This window comes from Prionailurus viverrinus, chromosome B2 (assembly GCF_022837055.1).
Source record: "Prionailurus viverrinus isolate Anna chromosome B2, UM_Priviv_1.0, whole genome shotgun sequence".
Classification (NCBI taxonomy): domain Eukaryota; kingdom Metazoa; phylum Chordata; class Mammalia; order Carnivora; family Felidae; genus Prionailurus; species Prionailurus viverrinus.
In genome coordinates this window covers 138006955-138020960 of record NC_062565.1, presented here as the reverse complement: position 1 = coordinate 138020960, position 14006 = coordinate 138006955, and positions in this window count along the sequence as shown.

Below are 14006 nucleotides of genomic sequence, written 5' to 3'. Positions count from 1 at the left end.
CATAAATAAGCAAAAACTGTGCTCAGAGGTGACCAAGATAATTCAGAAGGCCAGATTAATATTCAGAGAGAGGTTTAAGAAGTTATTGTGTCTATAAATAAAACCAGAAGAGCATGAAAAGCAAAATGGAAGAAAGAACACTTAAAGGTTAAAATTATGATTGCTGAAATAAAAAATTAAAGACCAAAAATAGCGTCAGATAATCTTGCAGAATGTCTGTTAAAGAGAATTTAAAAAAAGAAAAAGAAAAAGAGCAGAAGAGACACAGAAGCCAAGCAAGCAGAAGATCTAATATTCAATAAATATTCTCCCAGAAAAAGGGAACAAAGATAATGTAGATGTGTAAGTGTTCAGTAAAAAGGTAGAATAGAATGTCTCAGTAATAAGAAAGATGCAATTAATTTAAAAAAATAAAATGTATTAAATAAATACATTATCCTATAGAAATTCCAAAACATTGAAGAAAAAAGAAAAGATTTTAAACGTTATTTGAAAGAGGAAACAACACCCACAAAGAACAGAGACTCAAACTAAGACTGGAGCTTTATTAGATTCCTCCTTTACGTTACCAAAAATTTTAAGACAATTTGTTTCAAAATTTCATGGAAAAATTACATTAAGAGAAATGTTTTAGGTGTGTTGGGCAGAAACATAATGCAGTTGCCAAAGTGGGGATTCATAGCCTCTTAATTAGTTTTCAAATCTAAACCACTTTGTTAACTCTGAGTCTTTAGACTGAGAGTCTATAAAGGGTTTCTTTGAAGAAGGGCCTTATACGTATAGTTGGCCATAAGTAAAAACTGTGACTCTTTCCCTGAAATTTCTCCAGAGAACCTGAGGCTATTTACTCCCCAGATTACTGGAGAAAGTTGAATAGCCAGTCCTTCCAGAAGAGATTTGATTCTGTCCTGAATCTAGGGATCCCAAAACACTTGATCCCATAGTCAGAGCAGGGACTTATGGAGTTAGTGACAGTCTTGTCTATGTCTATCTTCGAGGGCATGATAGATATATGGGAGTTTGCTCTACTTCTGTATGTATTTATAAGCTTTCCTAATAACATATTTAAATATTATCCCAAAATTCCAAAATGTCATAATTAGTATTTGGTAGAATCTCAAACTCTTTCCCTAATACATGGAATGAAGTCCATTTTGGAAGAAAAAGAAGACTGGAAAGTGCTGGAATTGAATGGCTCCCACATCCTCACACTCTCCTCCAAGATAGTGAACAGTAGGAATGCCACGTACCTGGAGAATTGTCAAGATTAGTGCCACCATTAAAGACTTGCGAGGTGCAAGGCTAGTGATTCCTACCATAACCTCATCTAACAAATCTGATTTAGCTGAGCAAAAGCCAGATGGGTTACACAGAATGGCAGTAGGTTATCGCTACTTTAATCAAGTAGCAAAACCAATCACTGCTGCATTTCCAGATGTGGTATCTGCTGGAGCAAATAAAAACAGCCCTTGATATGAAGGTACTGGCTTGGCAATTTTTCCCATCTCATCAGTGAGGGAAGAGTAGAAGCAATTTGCATTTATATGGTACAAGCCAGAGTATACTTTTAATGGATCTTATCCATTCTTCTGCTATCATAATATGTAACTCAAGGGGACATTGATCATTTAGATACACGGAATACCACATTGATCCATTACATTGATGACATTATTCTAATTGGACCTGGTGAGAAGGAAGTAGCCAGCACCTTAAATTCCTTAGTAACACCTATTAATTAGCCTGAGATGGGAGATAAACATTACTGTAAGCTCTGCATCCTCCCTCACTGGTTAAGTTTCTATGGGTCCAGTGATATGAGGCACATCAGAATCTCTCTTCTAGAGTAAGAGACATGTTGCACAGCCCAATATGGAGCAAGGAGAGTAATATGTGCTGAGCCTTAGATTTTAGAGGTAATACACATCTCATTTGGTCAAGCCTCTCCAGCCCATTTACTTTATGTAACCTATAATGTTGCTTGTTTTGAGTAGGGCTCAGAGACAAAGAAGATCTACAGCAAGTCCAGGCCATGACAGTTGCCCTGATCTGTGAGCTTTATGATGCAGTAGGTAGTAGAAGTATCCAGGGCTGACAGAGATGCTGTATGGAGTCTCTGAAAAGTCCCAGTAAGAGAATGATAGTGCAGACTCTTAGGGTTTGGGAGTAAGGTCATGTCTCCTTCTACCAACCACCATTCTTGATTGGAAAAGAATTTTCTTGGCTCTGATAGAAACTGAACATCACACCAGGGGACCAGATATGTACTAGGTTGAATAGTGTCCCCCAAATCCGTGTCCTTCCTAGACTTCAGAATATGACTTTACTTGGAAATAGGGACATTGCAGATGTAATTAGTTAAGATGGGGTTATACTTGAGCATGGTGGATCCTTATCCAATATGACTGGTGCCCTTGTGAGTGGAGAAAAGACACAAAGACACACAGGGAGAAACACCATGTGACAGCAGAGGTAGAAGTTAGAATATGTGTTTACAAGCCAAGAAATGCCAAGGATTGTTGTCCACGCCAGAAGCTAAGGAAAAAGGCATAGAATAGATTCTTCCTTAGAGCTTTCAGAGAGAACATGGCCCTGCCAACACCTTGATTTGAAACTTCTTATCTCCAGACTCTGAGACAATACATTTCTGTTTTATTAGGCCACCTGGTTTGTGGGTGTTTTGTTACAGCAGCTCTAAGAAACTAACACTATAGGCAAGCACACAATCTGTTACACACCTTGGATGAAACCATAAACCTGCGTGTGAACAGTAGCATGTCATTGTAAAATGGAAGTGTTATCTGTGAGACAGATCTGGCTCCAAGAGCTCTGGAGGGCACTATCAAACGCACGTGGCTCAGCCTCTCATTCCACCTGCTCCTATCGCTTTGCTGTCTTTTCCTTATCCCACGCCTATGACGTCATGGGGAATTTTCTAACACGTTAAAGGAAAAACTTGGGCCTACTTCCAAGATCAATTGCTGATATGCCAGCACAGGTGAAAGGAGCAGCCACTGTACTTAAGCCCACTGAGGGGAGAAGGAAAATCCTCCCCGTTGGCAGACATTGGAGTGCTACATACATTTGCTTTGTGTGGAAGGAGAGATGGCCTGGGCTGTCGAACTACACTGATTTTATGGACAAATGAATAGATTGGTCAGCTGGTGTGGAACTTGCAAAGAACCAAGCTAGACAACTGATGACTAGAGGGATGCCTGGGTGGCTCAGTTGATTAAGGGTCCAATTTCAGCTCAGGTCATGATCTCACGGTCCATGAGTTTGAGCCCCATGTCGGGCTCTGTGTTGACAGCTCACATTCTCTGTGTGTCTATCTTTCTCTCTCAAAAAATAAACATAAAAAAAATGATGACAAGAAAATCTGGACAAGAGCCATGTAGATGAATTCTTTGGAAAACGAAGAAAGTGTGAAAGTATTTGTTTTCTACCAAATGCCTACCAGAGGGCATAGCTGGTGAAGGTTTTCAGTAGTTGAATAGACAAAATTGGTTTTCCTGTGGAGGTGGTGAGTCTCTTTCCCTTGCCTTGTGCTTGCTTAATGATCTATTCTATGTGCAAAGTGATCAGATGGCAGAAAAAGAGGCTATGCATGAATGCAATAGCATGGGCTTCCCGCACTAAGGCCAGCCTGTTGACTACAACTGTTGAGTGCCCAATCTGCAAATGGCAGCAGCCAACTCTGATATCTCTGATAAGTCTGACATGGCATCTGTGATTAGGGGGCACAATTTGTAGCAAAGAAAATTGATAATCACTTCATACCCATGAAATCCATTAACTTTCAATGTGCTTCATCACCCAAATGTAGCAGTCTTTTTTTTTTTTAATGTTTATTTATTTTTGAGAGAGAGAGAGAGTGTGAGCAGGGAAGGAGCAGAGAGGGAGGGAGACACAGAATCTGAAGCAGGCTCCAGGTTCTGAGCTGTCAGCAGAGAACCCAACGTGGCGCTCAAAGTCATGAACTGCGAGATCATGACCTGAGCCGAAGGCAGATGCTTTAACTGGCTGAGCCACCCAGGCACCCCCCAGATGTAGCTGTCTTGATCAAACAGTGATATGAAATGCTAAAGTCCTAGTACCACATGAGCTGGGAGACAATATCCTGAGACTGAGGTATTGTCTTACAGAATGCAGTCTATGCCTTAAACCAGAGATCAATAGATGCTACATTCTCCCCTATAGCATAGCCATGGTGCACAGGTCTGGAAATCGAGGCAGCAATTCCCCTTACTATAATCTAATTTCCACTGAAAGAATTTCTGCTGAAAGTCTTTATAGCCTTACATTCTGTTGCTTTGAAACTCTTATGGCCTGGAAAAAGAAAGTGCCTACCAGGTTGTGATACAATGAACTGGAAACTGATTACTGGCCATTGTGGGCTCCTCATGCTTCTGTAAAAAAGGGGCGAAGAAAAGGGTTTCTCCAACTGAGCATTATAATTGTCCCAATTCCAGAGGGCATTTGGGTTTCTATTATTCAATGGGATGTGATGAGCTATAATTGGAACCTAGGAGGGGATTTACTGGAATCCTTTAATACACACTCACCCAGTAGTCCTAAATTGAGTCCTTCAGCTGGATAAGACAAGCCCAACAAGTACTCAGATTCTTCAGGAATGAGGGTTTGGGTCACCTTCCCGAGAAAAACCCATCCAGCTAAGGTGCTGGCAGAGGAAAAGGACTTAGGTCTCATGGCTGTAGCAGCTATGTTACCAAAGCTCCTTCCCCTACTTTTGCCCCCCAGGTACTTTTTATGAAGAACACAAGTCTAGCTAACACGTAGGTTTCAGAAGAGTCTGACTGGATTGACATCACCTCACACTCAATATGGTAGCTGGTGGGATACCTGATTCATTTGTCCACATTGAGAGGAGATTTAGACTCTTGGACAGGGAAATCTGGCTGTTGAGGCTGTGAAAGTCTCATAAAAAATAAACAAACAACAACAAAAAAACAAGCTAACAGGGGGCGCCTGGGTGGCTCAGTCAGTTAAGCCTCTGACTTATCTGCTCCAGCCCCGCATCCCGCTCTGTGCTGCCAGCTCAGACCCTGCCTCCCTCTCTCTGCCTCTCCCCCATTCATTCTCTCTCTCTCTCTCTCTCTCTGTGAAAAATAAATAAACATTAAATTTTTTTTTTAAAAAGCTAACAAAATATCAAGGAAATTGTTGATTCCTGAGAAACCAGGGAATTGTATGGGGAATGATGAGTAGTCACAGAGTAATCTATGACTCAACTGTATACTCCATTCATCTGGTCATAGTAATATAAATACTGGATATTTACCAAACTAGAATTAAGATTATACGCCATTACGAACATGGAAGACAGGAAGTGTATGTGAATATAAGAGAGGTGAAAACCTCTCTAAGATAGAGTTAAATGCTCATTTTCCATGGTGAGAAGTCAATAGATAATGCCCCAGTATCCAAATCAGGAAGCATGTTATTTAAAGATATGAAGGTAAATACAAATCACACATACCTATAAGTATTCCAATTTGATGCCTTTGGGGAGAGAGAATAACAGGAAGTTATACTTCTGAGGATTTGAGTTTTTTTTCATTTTGCTTTAAAGGACACAGGACATTAAGCAGGAAATAAAGGTATCTTCAGACTGTAAGCTGATTTGGGTGATTCCCCTCACACTCAATCGAATCAAACATCCTGGAAAAAAAAACACATGCAGTTGGAACAACAATGACTTTCAAAGTAATCATTTGGCTTTTACTCTTTACCAATGTTTGACCCAGCAAATTTTCAAGTTAGTCCAACCGTATTCACTTTCATGTTTCTTTCCTAATTTGCTAAGCGTTAATGGGCATAGATTTTGGTATAACAATAGAAAAAGAAGTTAAAATTAATTGTAAGATTTGTTATCAATGTTAATTTCTCATCGTAAACCCCTATCAAATAAACACACAGGTGGTTGGATTGGTTTAGATGTGAAGTTGGGACTTATTAATTTTTATCTTTCGTTCCTGATGAACACTAGGTAAACAAATAAGTATTTTTGTACGTCTACTGTGATAAGGATTTTCAGGATATAATGAGAAAGTATTTTTACCAATGTCCAACAGGTTTTAAATTTTTTGTTGGTTTGTTGTATTTGTTTGGAGGTCTGGATCTCATCTTTAACTCTATTGGCATGACATTTTCCCTTAAAATTACCTATAGATGTTCCCATTTCATCAAATTCAAATAGCAAAGTCAACAGAATATCTCATCTGTCCTTTTTTATTTAAAAGAAACTGTAATAGTTTATGGGGCGCCTGGCTGGGTCAGTCAGTTAAGCATACGACTTCAGTTCAGGTCATGATATCACGGTTCGTGAGTTCAAGTCCCTAGTCGGGCTCTGGCTGACAGCTCAGAGCCTGGAGCCCGCTTCGGATTCTGTGTCTCCCTCGCTCTCTCTGTCCCTCCCCCGCTTGTGCTCTCTCTCTCTCTCAAAAGTAAATAAACATTAAAAAAATTTTTTTTAATTAAAAAAAAATGTAAAAGAAACTACAATAGTTTCAAAACTTGTCAGATCCAAATCTTCATTGTCAGTGTTCAGCTCTTATGTGGGCCAAAGAAGGTATGGTTGTCCTCTTTAAAACTGGCTGGATGTCCTCATCACCTGAGTTTATTTGAAATACAAATGTCTATACCTTATCTAAGGCCTGAAGAATCAAAATGTAGGAGGTTGGGGGCCAAGAAAATGTATTTTTAGCAATAAATAAATTAAGATAGAAATTGTATTATTCAAGTGTATTTTTCTAAGTTTTGTGATTTATGTAATAGCAATGATTTTAAATACTGTATACTCACTTTGGGGAACTGAGTTCCAAAAGCTATACAGTTTGTAAAGTAATACTTTTTTAAATTTTCTGGGGGCGCCTGGGTGGCGCAGTCGGTTAAACGTCCGACTTCAGCCAGGTCACGATCTCGCGGTCTGTGAGTTCGAGCCCCGCGTCAGGCTCTGGGCCGATGGCTCGGAGCCTGGAGCCTGTTTCCGATTCTGTGTCTCCCTCTCTCTCTGCCCCTCCCCCGTTCATGCTCTGTCTCTCTCTGTCCCAAAAATAAATAAAAAACGTTAAATTTTCTGTTATGTTTCCCTCCTTCAAAATAAATTGCCTTTAAAATAATCCCTTTACGGGGTGCCTGGGTGGCTCAGTAAGTTCAGCATCCAACTCTTGATTTTGGCTCAGGTCATGATCTCATGGTTCATGAGATCGAGCCACATGTTGGGCTCTGCGCACTGACCTGGAAGCCTGCTTGGGATTCTCTCTCTCCCCCTCTTTCTGCCCCTCCCCCACTTGCACTCTCTCTGTCTCTCAAAATAAAAATATATAGAGAAGTAAAAACAAAAGCTTTAAAATGATCTCTACACATGCACATCATCAAGTAATAACTCAGACATGGTGATTCTCGAGGGCAGTAATTGAGACCCCATGAGAAAGGGCACCAGAAATGAGTGTGGAGGAAGTTAACCAAGAAAAACAGACAAACAGCAAACAAATGAAGTAATCAAAGCAAATCACTGCAATGCCTGAAAATGTAGGAAGAGGGACAGAGCAGGGCACAGTGGAAGTGACACGGAAGATTTGTTTCCTGGAATTGTATTGCAAAAGATTAACTTAGTGGAGAATGTCAGACTTTCTGCTGCAGCTGCAAATTGGAGGAGACGGGAGGCAGAGAAAGAAATAGGAGTGGTGCTGGTATCCGGAGAAAATGAAGGAAGGACAAAGTGAAAGAAACAACCACATGTAGAAAAAGGCCTTCTTTTTGTTAAAGGACAATATTATTCTGCTTGTCACTCAGGCTCAAGACTTCTGATTTATTGATTCTTCTCTCTCAGCCTCTATATTCAATCAGTTGCTTAGTAATTGTGGCTTTTCTCTATGAAATGTCTTTTTTTTAAAGTTTATTGATTTATTTTGAGAGAGAGAGAGAGAGAGAGCACACACGAGCAGGGGAAGGGCAGAGAGAGAGAGGGAAAGAGAGAATCCCAAGCAGGCTCCATATTGTCAGCGTGGAGCTCAACATGGGGCTTGAGCCCACAAACCATGAGATCATGACCTGAGCTGAAGTCAAGAGTCAGACGATTAAGTGACTAAACCATCCAGATTCCCCCAAAATGTCTCTCTTATCCATCTTCTTTTCCTTGTCACTACCAGCACCTTAGTGCAGGTCTCAATTTCCTCCTACCTAGACTCTTAGAACAATATTCTTGCCTTTGATTTCATACCCCTCTGTTATGGGCTAAAATGTGCCTCCTCAAAATTCATATGTTGAAGCCCTAACTCACATGACTCATGTCATTTTGGAAATAGGATGTTTCAAGAGTAAATTAATGTTATATGAGGTCATAGGGGGGTGGGTCCCTAATCCAATATGATTGGTGGTGTCCTTATAAGAAGATGAGGAGATACCAGAGATGAGTGTGTGTGTGTGTGTGTGTGTGTGTGTGTGTGTGTGTGTGAAGACACAGTGAGAAGGTGGCTGTCTGCAAGCTGAGGAGAGAGGCCTCAGCAGAAACCAGTCTCGATCTGGAGACTTCCAGCCTCCAGAATTATGAGAAAATACATCTCTGTTGTTTAAACCACCCAGTCTGTGGTGTTCTGTTATGGCGGCCTTAGATGACTAATATGCCTTCAGGGTGAAGGTGGAAAAAAAACCTTTTAAAATGTGACACCTATGGTTACTCTCCTTCCTGCAAATTGTTAATCACTCCCTATAAAGATGTCTTACTCTGGTCTTTAGAGGCATTCTTCCCGGGTTTACCTTATGCCATTCCCATGTTTCAAAAAGCAGGTCTCCTCACCATTTCTACACATCCCAAATAATGTCTCATTTCAATGTCTTGTACAGTCTGTGCTTCTCTATCTGGGAAGGCACACCTTTTCTCCAACCCCAGTAACAGTCAGGAACAGCAGGAATCTTGTCTGAAGAAGTCCTAGGGAGCAACCTCCAGTATAGTGACCAGACTCAATGCTTCATCAGAAAGTCATTGGAACAGCCCCTTAAGCTACAGAGGCTACAGAAGACCCAAGTAGATAAAAAACACCTTCTATATTTTATTATTGACATTCAGGTCCTGTTAGCACTTGAGTCTTTGACAGAGATAGCCTCTGGGTGCATAGTTTCAGGGTCTTAGTTTGCTTGGCTTCCAGTCATATAAACTGCTCTACTCCTCAGTTGAGTTTTGCCTCCATCTCTGAGACCAGCTCTAGCTTAAGAGACGTTATGCTGACTCTCCAGAATATCTTGGTGATGTGTTAGTGCCTTGACTCTCTCTAACTAGATCCCACTCTGAACCAATAAGTTGCTGCCTTCTTCCACAATGATCAAATTACTGCCCAATATGAAAGCCCATTAGAATCCATATTATGACCCATGCTCCTAGGTATCCCTGATGCCTCTCTGTCTAGATCTGTGCTGATCATCTGTCATAGATCTGCCAATCATTTTTTCTCAGTCACTCTGGCACCACCTTGATTCACTTTGGATCTCATTCTGAGTTGAGAAACATTATTCTATCCATCTTGATTGGCCCAGAATTTCACTTGCTACATGCCCCATGAAAATGGCCCACTTAGACCTGTTAAAACTGAAATGATGTTTTCATGGAATCCTTTGGAAACACTCTGCCAGTCTTAATGTGTCTATCTCTCATGTGTCAATAAATCCTATAATCTCTCACTTACAGATATATTCACAGCATCTGCTCTGTCATCACCATAGTCCAATCCACTCACAATCTTTTCTCACTGGTGTTACTACAATAGCCTCCTAATTAGTTTTCCTGCTTCTGCCTTTGATAATTCAGGCTACAATCAACGTATTAGCCAGGATTTTCTTAAAATTCAAGTTACATCGTACCATTCTTGTGCTCAGGACTCTCCAGTGGATTTCCACATCATCGAGATTAGCACCAAAGTCCCTGCAATGATCTCCCAAGACTAATGGATCTGTCTTTCACTACTAGCTGCTATTTCTCTGACCTCATCTTCTATGACTATCCCCATCACTCATTGAGCTCTATCCATGACAACTTCCTTCCTATTCCTCAAATAGAACAGGGAGCTTTCAACCTCAGGGCCTTTTCATTTTCTCTTTTCTTTCCCCACAATATTTTCTCCAGATACCCTATTGCTTCCTCATTTACTTCCTTCGCTATTTTTCTCAAAAGTTACAGTCTCAGTGCTGTTTTCTCTGGCCACATTACTTAATATTTCAAACCTTTACTGGCCATATTTTTGTCTTTTCTCTGCTTTATTTTTTTATCCTTAGCAGCTATCATTGTTCAATGTAGTATATATTTGTATGTGTATCATTTAGTGTCTGCTTTCCTTTCTAGAAGATAAACGTCATGTATGCAAGAATGTTATCTGTTTTGTTCACAGCTCTAATTAATGCAAAGAATATTGCATGGAATGTACATAGTAGGTACCCAGTAAACACTGAATGGATGAATGAATGAATGAATGAATGAATGTTATGAGACTTAACTCTGCATATCTGCCTGGATTTTGAGTCCTGCCCTTTCTGTTCTAGCCTGTCATTCCATACTTGTGTCCTTGTCATGACATATGAAGGCTGGAGGGGAATGAGGACCTAAATGTGCAGTGCAATGCCTTGGTGATCTGAATCACTCTAAACTAGCTCTAGGTGAAAATGGAAAAACAGTTCACTGGCTCTACAACCAAAACAGCTGTCACTCTGGTAGTCACCCTCGGACACATTGCAGCTCTGTGACTGGAGAGGCAAAATCAATTTTTTATATCCATTCAAAGACTTGTTGGTTTTCCGGTTTATCTTAGAACATAGCGGAATCCCAAAACTGTGCTCAAAAGCATTCAACAGGGAAAATACTTTGGAGTTTAACATATCCTAGTATCAAGAAATTCTCCTTCTAGTTAATCTAAATATTTTGCGCTAATAGTAAAGCATAGTTATTTTATGCTCAAGAAAGAAAATAGGAGATCTCTGTCATCCACATGATAATCTTATATGTGAAAAATTGTTCTGTCTAGGAAGTATTCCTAGAAGTTAAACACTTTGTCCCACCAAATAGCTATTATTCATTCTGTCTGTAGTTCTTAATACAGGTGATGACAATAAATATGGTTAATTAGGATAAATAGTTGGTTCATGCTACTAGTCTTAGGTAAGAAAATACTCATACACATATAGTGATATGTGTATGATAATGATATGATATGATATGATAAGTATTTTTCAGAGGCTTTGTCTGCCTTTGGAACACAAGTGGCTGCCTTCAATATTTTAAGAGTCTTTAGTAATATTAGTGAGCAAAATACTTCTGGTCTGTAGGAAACATTGTCTGCTCAGGATTTATCGCCCCTCCTCCACCTTCCTCATAGTACCGAAATTTTGATTCAGTTACTGTACAGAGTACATGTCATTTATCTTCCCAGCTCTGTTCTCTGCCCTCTGCCCTGGAAGGCTGACCAGCATGGGCCACATCAACGGGGCTCTGGCATCTTCAGGTTTCTTTTTTGGTTGGAACAATGACGAGCTACAGTAAAAAAAAGCAGAAAACAAGAATATAAGATTCTTACTTTCACGAGCTCCCTCTCAACCTCCTATGAAATGATCTGTGTTCCTAAATGGGTCACTGCTCTTTTTAACATGCTATCCTCCACAGGACTCCTCTTTCAGGTTCTAGTAATCTCTGTGTCCTCTTTTCCCTTTGGGTCTGAGATTGGTGGTGGTTCTGCTGTTGCTTTCTCCAAGTTCCTGTGATATGCCTTATAATTCGAGTATACCCCATCCACACCTTTGTAATTTGGCCCTTTGAGTAAAACAAAAACAATAGCAAATATATCTCACCTCAAAATATCCTAATTTAGTATGTATGATTTCTTTAAAAATTTTTTTTATGTTTTTATTTTATTTTTGAGAGAGAGAGAGAGAGAGAGGAGTGAGAGCATGAGCAGGGGAGGGATAGAGAGAGAGGGAGACACAGAACTTGAAACAGGCTCCAGGCTGTGAGCTGTCAGCACAGAGCCCGATGTGGGGCTCAAACCCATGAACCGTGAGAACATGACCTGAGCTGAAGTTGGACGCTTAACTGACTGAGCAACCCAGGCACCCCTAGTATGTATGATTTCTGATTCCTTTGGAATGCTGACAAATACAGACATCTGTAACTTGTTCATGTTAGCTCCTTGCTTTGGGAAAATATTGTGTCAAGTAAAATGCCAGGGATGGGTCCTGATTGGTTAAAACCAATGAGAACATTTAATTCCTCTTGGCTTGGTTGGAAGGACAGTATTAGGCACATAACCTAAGATGATTCAATTGGAATAAATATTATAAACTTTGGAACTTTTGGACACAAGTACTTTCTTTCCCAATGGGTAAGCCAAGAAGTATGTAGCCTATTATTTGTTAGCTGTCCTACAACTATAGGGCAATCAGCCTTACAATGAAGCCAACATGTGGGCATAATAGAAAGTAGAAGATTGAAACCAAATCCTTGACTGAAACTTTCAGTGAATCCGGAAATCTATTTTTTCAGACTTTCATGAGCTAATAAATCTTCTGTATTGTTTTTGCCAATTTCAGCTGCCTTTTCTGTAGCTTGCATCATAATAAGTCTATGAGTCTAAACTAACACATGTTCCCACAGAAACTTGATTCTGATGACTTCTCACAAATTTTCCAGCTGCAAATAGGTATGGGTAGTGAAATAAACCAGGAAGAAGAAATTGACAAGTAAGGATCTCTTTTCCTTTCTGGGGGCTCCTTGAAGTATTTCCAAGTAACCAATAAAACTGTGTGTACCAGTGAGTTTATTCAGCCACTCTGGGACACTCTTTGTAGGAATCCAATTAAGAAGTTCTTCAATCCACATATCCTTTCCCAATTGCAAACTCATCTACAACCTGATGTCATTACTGGCACAATTATCTTGTAAACAAAAGCTCAATTCAAAACAGTATTTAGGAAAATCATTACACACAAGCGAGGCAGAATGGTGGTGGCCAATGACATTAATTTTTAAAGTATCCAGAAACTGTTAAGGTCCTTTGAAAAAGATAGAAACAAGGACAGAGAAAAGGTAGAAGATATTAATATATGATGAAGAACAGACTCCAATATGCCTAGACTGTGACACAAAGTCAAAGGAAATATGAAAAGAGCACAAAATATCAGAAGTGAATTTATTAGGAGAGTTCAGAGATCAGAAGCCATTTCAGACCAAAAAAGATATATCTAAATAAAGCAAAAGTACAGTAACAGAAGAAATGCTTTAGAGTAGTTACAAATTTGTGAACCAGTAAGAAAAGATAGAATTAAGAGCTGAAAAGAAAGAAAAACATTGGTTTTTACTTCTTTCCATCATGAAACATAGAGATTATCCTGTGCTGGTGACCCATCGACGATCCAGCTGTTCTGGAGACTTGGGTAACCCATTTCCACTGGGTTTGATTATAACACATCAGGTATAATTGTATAATCGATGATTTGTGGAACTCCATAAGGGATAGTAAGATTGGTACATTATCCATTTATCTACTCAACAAATACTTATTTAGTACCTTTTATGTATCTGTTTTAAACGCTGAGAATATAAGAGTTAAGAAACACAAAACGACCTGCCCTCATGGAGCTTCCATCCTAAGGGTAGACAGAAAATAAACTAGATAAGTAAGTAAATACATATACAATGTTGGTGCCCAGTGCTGGAGAAAAAAAAATGGAGAAGAAGTCTAGAAATGTCATTGCAGAGAGGAGGGTATTTAAGAATTTAATATAGGGCATCCAAGAAAGGCTTAGAAGAAAGTGACATTTGGTAAAAGACCTAAAAAAGAAAACTTAAGAGATAAGCCCTGTGAATAATTTTCAGAGTTGTATTTCTTGGCAGAAGGGATATTATATGGAAAGGTCCCAAAGCAGGTGCTGTCTGGTTCTTCAGGAGCACCGAGGAGCTCATGTGGCCTGCGGTACAGTGACTGAGCAAAGAGTGGTATTTGAGA